Source organism: Danio aesculapii, chromosome 18 (genome assembly GCF_903798145.1).
Source record: "Danio aesculapii chromosome 18, fDanAes4.1, whole genome shotgun sequence".
Lineage (NCBI taxonomy): Eukaryota > Metazoa > Chordata > Actinopteri > Cypriniformes > Danionidae > Danio > Danio aesculapii.
The window spans coordinates 54,586,413-54,593,414 of record NC_079452.1 but is presented as its reverse complement, the minus strand read 5'-3'; the positions used below and the strand labels follow the sequence as shown (position 1 = coordinate 54,593,414).

The 7,002-nt window shown below is 31.2% G+C and overlaps 1 long non-coding RNA gene across 1 annotated transcript; it reads left to right on the top strand.

The window, feature by feature from the left end:
- Positions 1-2,944: 2,944 nt before the first annotated feature.
- LOC130246036 (uncharacterized) lies at positions 2,945-6,740 on the top strand. Its single transcript, XR_008839388.1, has 4 exons — positions 2,945-3,017; positions 3,266-3,363; positions 3,455-3,547; positions 6,682-6,740. It is a non-coding gene; the product is annotated as an uncharacterized LOC130246036 (long non-coding RNA).
- The last annotated feature ends 262 nt before the right edge of the window (positions 6,741-7,002 follow it).

Below are 7,002 nucleotides of genomic sequence, written 5' to 3'. Positions count from 1 at the left end.
GGTTTAAGCTGGATTTTTCAGCAGGGTATTTTTTAAAAATAATTCCAACTTTAAATGTTAGAATGTTCTAAATGAATAGGGCAAAAGGGGATAAGTAGGAATAGAACACAGCCAGGAACTATGTTTCTAACTACAGCTCGGATTTGGAGCGATGGATTTGGGAAACAGCAAATCCACAAGCTTTGTTTGTAATGACGGAACTTGCGACCTTAGTTGGCTAACGATGGTTTTGGGAAATGCACCCTAGGGCATTTGTTGAGGCAGAATATCAAAGTGGCCAATCGCATTAACCAGTCATTTAAATAACCCAATCATTTAAATAAATTTAAATTTTACAGTTTTCAGTTTATCTGTTAAAATCTTAATTTAAAATATTATATTAATTCAATCATAATATACTATTTATGTCAAATAAGTTTATTAAACATACTCGTTATATTGTTAAGCCAATTTATTTTAAAATTGATATGTAAAGTAAGTCTCAGTTAAAGTTGTCCAAATACTGCTGTCAAATTCACAGCTCATATATAGCCAAATACAGCAGTTTAAGTCTCCAAATGTTATCGTTCTCCCTATGACGAACATGAAAACCAAAAATTGAAAAGTGAAAAATGCAAAAAAAAAAAATCCATTGTGTCAGAAAACGTTTATTTGATAAAGTTTTTCAGGCAAGAATGTATAAAACTCAAATCTTAATGCTATTAATAAAGAGTTTTAGAGTGGTTTCAGATATAAAAACATCATTCAGACAGTTAGTGGCCATTCAGTTCTCATGTACCCAGCTGAGAGCAACCTTACCCTGGCCAGTGCTTCTGGCATCTGACCATGTATCTGTGTCTTCATATTTATTAAATATAATCTTTAATTCATGTTGTGCATATCCAGTGGGTAAATTAGGGCACTTGTTAAGCATGGCACTCAGAGTCTGAGTTAAAATTCATATAGAAAATGGAAACTGCACCTTTATTTAAGTAGCTCATAGATAGTTTTGAGAGTTCTTGAGAGAAGAATGAATGGAATCTTAGTTATTTTCAGTGAATCAGTTAGTTGATCCAGTACACTGTAAAAAGTAAAGGTGCTTCAAGTACTCTGTTGAGTACTCAAGGAACTTTAAAATGTATTTTAAGTGCCTCAAAGCTCTTTCTCTCAAAATGGGGTTCCTTGAGGAACCACTGACAGTCTTTGCAGTGCTTGCAGGACCCTTTTGCAGTAACTGGGATCCTACAAGCACTTTTTTGTCAATACTGAGGTTCTGGAGTCACTGTTTCCTTACACTAAGACCTCGAAGCACTTTGAAAGTTATTGGAGGAACTCAATTTTCAAAAAAGAGTTACTGAAAGATCTATGAACTTATATAATGGTTCCTGGTGGATCTCTCATCTAAAAGCTAGCACTTAAAGGAACCAAGAGATTTTTTTTTGTGTCATAATTAAATAGACAATTGTGGAGACCAGAAAATGAGATGCATGTTCATTTACTTAATATTTACTTAGTTATTTGTGCTTTTAGAATGATATGAAATTTGGTGTTTGTTTTTCTTTTTTGTGTGGCACTCACTGTGAACACATAAGAATATCAATGATTAGAAATGTTAACTTGATTGCAGTTAGGAGGCTGACTGGGAAATTGTGAAAAAAATTGAAAATGTAAAAGTAATTTTGGAGAATAAAATACAAATGAGCCACAACAGAGGGAAAAAAGAGACAAAAACATGCACAGGCTTGTACAATTATGAAAATGATAATTATTATAGGGGACTAATTAAATTTTCTGTAAATGTTTCTGTCATTTAAAACAATAATAGTAACAACAACTGCTGCAATAATAATATTAACAATAATAATAATAAATATTAAGCTATTATTATTATTATTGTTGTTGTTGTTGTTATTTTTATAAAAATAGAACTATATAACACAGTTCTTCAAAAATCCACTCATGAAAAATATTTAAGATATTACTAAACTTAAGTATATAGGCTATGGGCTCTGGTTTATTAATAAAAAGTATTTCTCCACTTTGTTTTGATAAACCAACAAAGATAACTTGCTAATGAATGCAGTATTTTGTAAATTTTTATTTTTCTGAAATAAATGTTTTTTTTTTCATCTGTTTCTTGGATTAATGATATGGAATTAATTGTGTTGCCAAAAAAAAAAAATAAATATTAACCGGAACTAACAAAATAATATAAACATGACGCGGACGCGCATCATCGTGCACGCGCAGGTGCAGGTCGCAGGAGCGTTTTCAAATATCGATTTGTAACGGCTCCTTTCCTCCATTTCATGACTGCTGTCATCTCTAACACACGGAAGGTGAGTAAGTTTGCAAAATAAATATACAAATTAGATACGATTTGCACACAAATATCTACACTTACACGCATCATTATGTCGTGTAACCTGTTTTAGGAACGTCTCGCGAAGCGATTGCTGTTGTATAAGATTGGGTAAAAATTATTATTTTGCGATAATAACAATCGGCTGGATGTACATAATCACTCAAATTACACGTGTACCTCACACAAATATAAATAATTTGATATAAAATATTGATTTATGTCGAAATATTTTATTGTCATTGAACACGAAGCTTCCATGAAAGCCATTGCAAGCGACCGTTAATTTCAAATTAAACAGATAACGTGATACATTCGTACTTATAAGACGGCTTTTTTCCACAAATATATTTATTTATTTATTTATTGTCTTCCCTTACATATACAGTGTGTAGCAAGTGTCTTGAGCAGGGTTGCTTATATTATTTTCTAGCCGCGATGCTATCTAATATTCTTTCCTTATATTTGTGAGTAATATTACGCTTTTGTTATTATTTGCGTTTCTTAAACAGTTACCTGTGTGATAAATTGTGTCTAAGTTATGTACTTGAATATATTTTTTATTCATTCACACAAATAATGTACATAAGGCCTGCTTTTTTCCTTCTCAGAACATCCACATAAACCCTGAAATTGTTCAGTATTCTCTCAAACAGCCGTTTGAGTCACCTCAAATGTAAGTATTTTTTAAGTAACTAACTGAATTGGAAATAAATGTAAAAATACTTCATTTAACAAACAATATTTGATAATCATTGTCCAGCTGGGTATCACTGAACTAATGACATGAAACTTTTAACCATTTAAGTGTCTAAAATCACTCACTTATTTTCTCATTTGCTTGTTTCTGATGTATCCATATTAGGTGTAAATCATTGTGACAGATATAGACTAGAAATTTAAAGTTTGCTGTATCAAATCCAGGTAGCAGTGGGCCAGATTGAAACGGTCCGATGCACTTCACTTGCAATGCAGATCATCATTTCTGGACAGCTTTCTACTTACTGCTGTGGACATGAAAGGTTCAGCAGACTTTTTGCTCTGAATGAATGGCTATTAACATAGTGTGAAGAACAAAATCTGCTCTTTATTAACAATTGGAATCTTTTCTAGGATCGTCCTAGGCTTGCCCATGCTGATGGGCTGCACCACAGCAGTACTGGAGCTGAATTCCTGTTAGAAAACATCTTCAGGATGCTTTGACCAGTGAGTGAAAATCCACATTTTAGCCATGTAGACTTTTGCTCGTCCCACTTTAATCACAGTAATGCATATCTGGCTAACTCCATAGAAACTGTCTGTTCCTCGTATTATTAGATCAAGAATTAAATTTACTATGTATTCTAGAAAAAAATCTATTAAAAATCAAACCAGAAAAATGGCAAATAAGTGAAAATACTTTTTTTTTTTTTTTTGAAGTTCGGTCTTCTAAACGTCAGGCCACTTGCACCTAAAGCACGTATTGTAAATGAACAGACAACAATCTTAATGCACTAATAATCCTAATCTTAATGTCTTACTTAAACCTGGCTTAAACAAAATGACTACAGTATGTTAGTTTAAAACAAAACCGCGTTGAACTTGAATTTAATTAAATTATATTTATTATTAGATAAAGCAACATAATGCTTGGGTAATACATTTAAAATTAATAGTTGTTCAATTAAAATAGTATTTATAAAGTGTCCACCAAATTATAGTTTTTTTTTTTTACAGAGTAGTGAGTTAGTTAATACCACCTCACAAATAAACATGGTTTAAAGTAAATTAAAATTTTGTCATTATTTACCATCCTCTAATATGTTCCAAACCTGTTGGATTTTCTTTCTTTAGTTGAGCGCAACACATTATATTTTGATTAAAGCTGAACATTTTTAACCGTTAAAAATAAATTATAACCAGTATAACAAAAGTATGGATTGTGGTTATAGGTTTTCTGTTTTCAGTTCAACAGATGAAAGAAACTTAAACAGGATTGGAACAAGTGAAGGTTGAGTAAATGATGACAGAATAAAATTTTTTGGGTGAACTGTCCCTTTAAAGTGGAAGTGAAGCACTCAGTCAATTTTACATTCATTTGTAAATTGATTTCCAGTTTAGTGAAAATATAATAAACAAACTCGATTAATGTAACCATTATTGAAGAAAAGAGCATGTTTTACAATAGTTTAAATTTTTAGAGCTAGGGTGCAGCTATTTTGGAATATCACTGACTGATGTCACAAGGTTGGTTCCGTTTCCTCAGCTGAACAGATACAGTGGAAGTAATGGACTGAACACGGACACTGGAAAGCCTAATTTAACACAATGCATGAAGTTTTTTATGTGCATCACAGAGCTGGTGCAAATACAAGCATTACATTTACAGTTAAAGTCAGAATTATTAGCCCCACTTTGAATTTTTTTTTTTCTTTTTTTAAATTTTTCCCAAATGATGTTTAGCAGAGAAAGGAAATTTTCACAGTATGTCTGATAATATTTTTTCTTCTGGGGAAAGTCTTATTTGTTTTATTTCAGCTAGAATAAAAGCTGTTTTAAATTTTTTAAAGCCATTTTAAGGTCAAAATTATTAGCCCTTTTAAGTTATATTTTTTGATAGTCTACAGAACAAACCATCGTTATACAATAACTTGCCTAATTACCCTAACCTGCCTAGTTAACCTAATTAACCTGGTTAAGCCTTTAAATATCACTTTAAGCTGAATACTAGTGTTATGAAAAATATCTAGTAAATATTATTTACTGTCATCATGGCAAAGATAAAATAAGTCAGTTATTACAAATGAGTTATTAAAACTATTATGTTTAGAAATGTGTTAAAATTTGGAAATTAGGGGAAAAAAAATAAACAAGGGTGCTAATAATTCTGACTTGAACTGTACGTCTGAAACATAAAAATACATTTATACATTTTTACATTTTTCTTTTATTACTGATCGATTGATGTGCTTTGGTCCACTCTCTGTATTACGATGCCTGACTGCCCTCAATGTCTTTAACAAGATCTGGTACCTGACGTAATGGAGGCGGGAACTTTCACTTTTTACTATATAGCCCCTCACTTCTGTTCATGTTCAAACCAAACTAAGATCGGTGCCGTTTTTCACTTCACAGTTTTTGTCGTGCTTCATATTCAATGTTGAAAGATTATTGTAATCGTTGCATTAGTCTGAATGTAAATCACCATCCCAGGCAGCGCTGTACCAGTGTGAGAGTAGACCAAAGCACATCAAATGAACAGTATTTAAAAAAAAAAAGAAAAATAGTAAACATATAAAAAAAGTTTAGATTTTAGACACAAGTCTGTTCCTTGTATTTGTACCAGCTCTGCGATGCATGTCCACAACTTCACGCATTGTTAAATTAGGCTTTTCAGTCTTCATGTTCAGTCCATTATTTCCACAATATCACTTCAGTTGAGGGAACGGAACCAACCCCGTGACGTCAGACACAGCGACATTCCAAAATAGCTGCACCCTAGCTCTAAAAACTACAGTAAAACATGGCATTTTCTTCTAAATGGTTACATTAATCGAGTTTGTAATATATATTTTCATTAAAGTAGAAAACAATTCGCAAAATAATGTAAACTTGACAGACTGCTTTACTTTCATTTATATATTTTAAAAAAACAAGACCAACTTTATATTAAGGCACCTTAACCACAGTACTTAAAGTTAAATTAATAATATAGTACAATGCACTTATTAAGTACTGTATATACATGTTTTTACATTGTATTATTGTAAAAACTTATTGTTGAGCCCTGTAATATTAATTTCTGTATTTTGAAGGCCGCTTAAATTTAGTCCAAAAACAATATTTGACCTTCATGCATAATTTATTTACATTTTTAACTCATATAATTTTCTTTTTATTTAATGTGTTTTTAATCAACTAATGGTTAATTAAAAAAAAAGCTGATAACTACAACCTGAATAAAATAACAATATCGCATATGCAGTACACTCAAAATTATAGTGCATTATCTGTGTGAATGAGTGGGAAAATATGTGGGGTGCACTAAGGAGGGAGTGGTTTCAGACAGCTTTTGTGTTGTCTTATTTCTGCTTGTGTTCAGATATTTGAGAGGTTTACATTCTATGGATTTTGCCTTTATTGATGTATATGGGCACTCCGCAAGCAGTGAAAAAAAATCCTTTTATATAAATTAAGACAATTCCTAATTTTATTGATGTTTCCTTTTGTTATTCAGAAATGTTCTGCATATCTTTTGTGAATATGTCTTGATAAGTAAAAAAAATGGCTCTGGGAATATTGTGAATTTCCTTTGTTTTCATAACTTCTCAGGTTAACTACTTTTTAATTTACTTTAATAGGGACACCTCCAATGTGAAGCAGTGGACAGCTGAAGATGTTGCTGGCTGTTATTGCTAGACATTATTTAAATTTGATTATTTGCATTAAAATGTATATTACATTATTAATCATATTATGTGAATGTAATTGTGATGTATATTGATTAATAAAAGTAATTATTTATGAAAAATGCGATTGTATTTTTTTAAAAATCTATAAACATGTATAGATTGACAGATAGATGTCTATTAAATTTGTGATTAAACATGTTTGCACAAACCATAAATTAAGAGAGATAGGAAAAACAAGCATTAAAAAAATGGTGCTTCAAAGCACTCAAG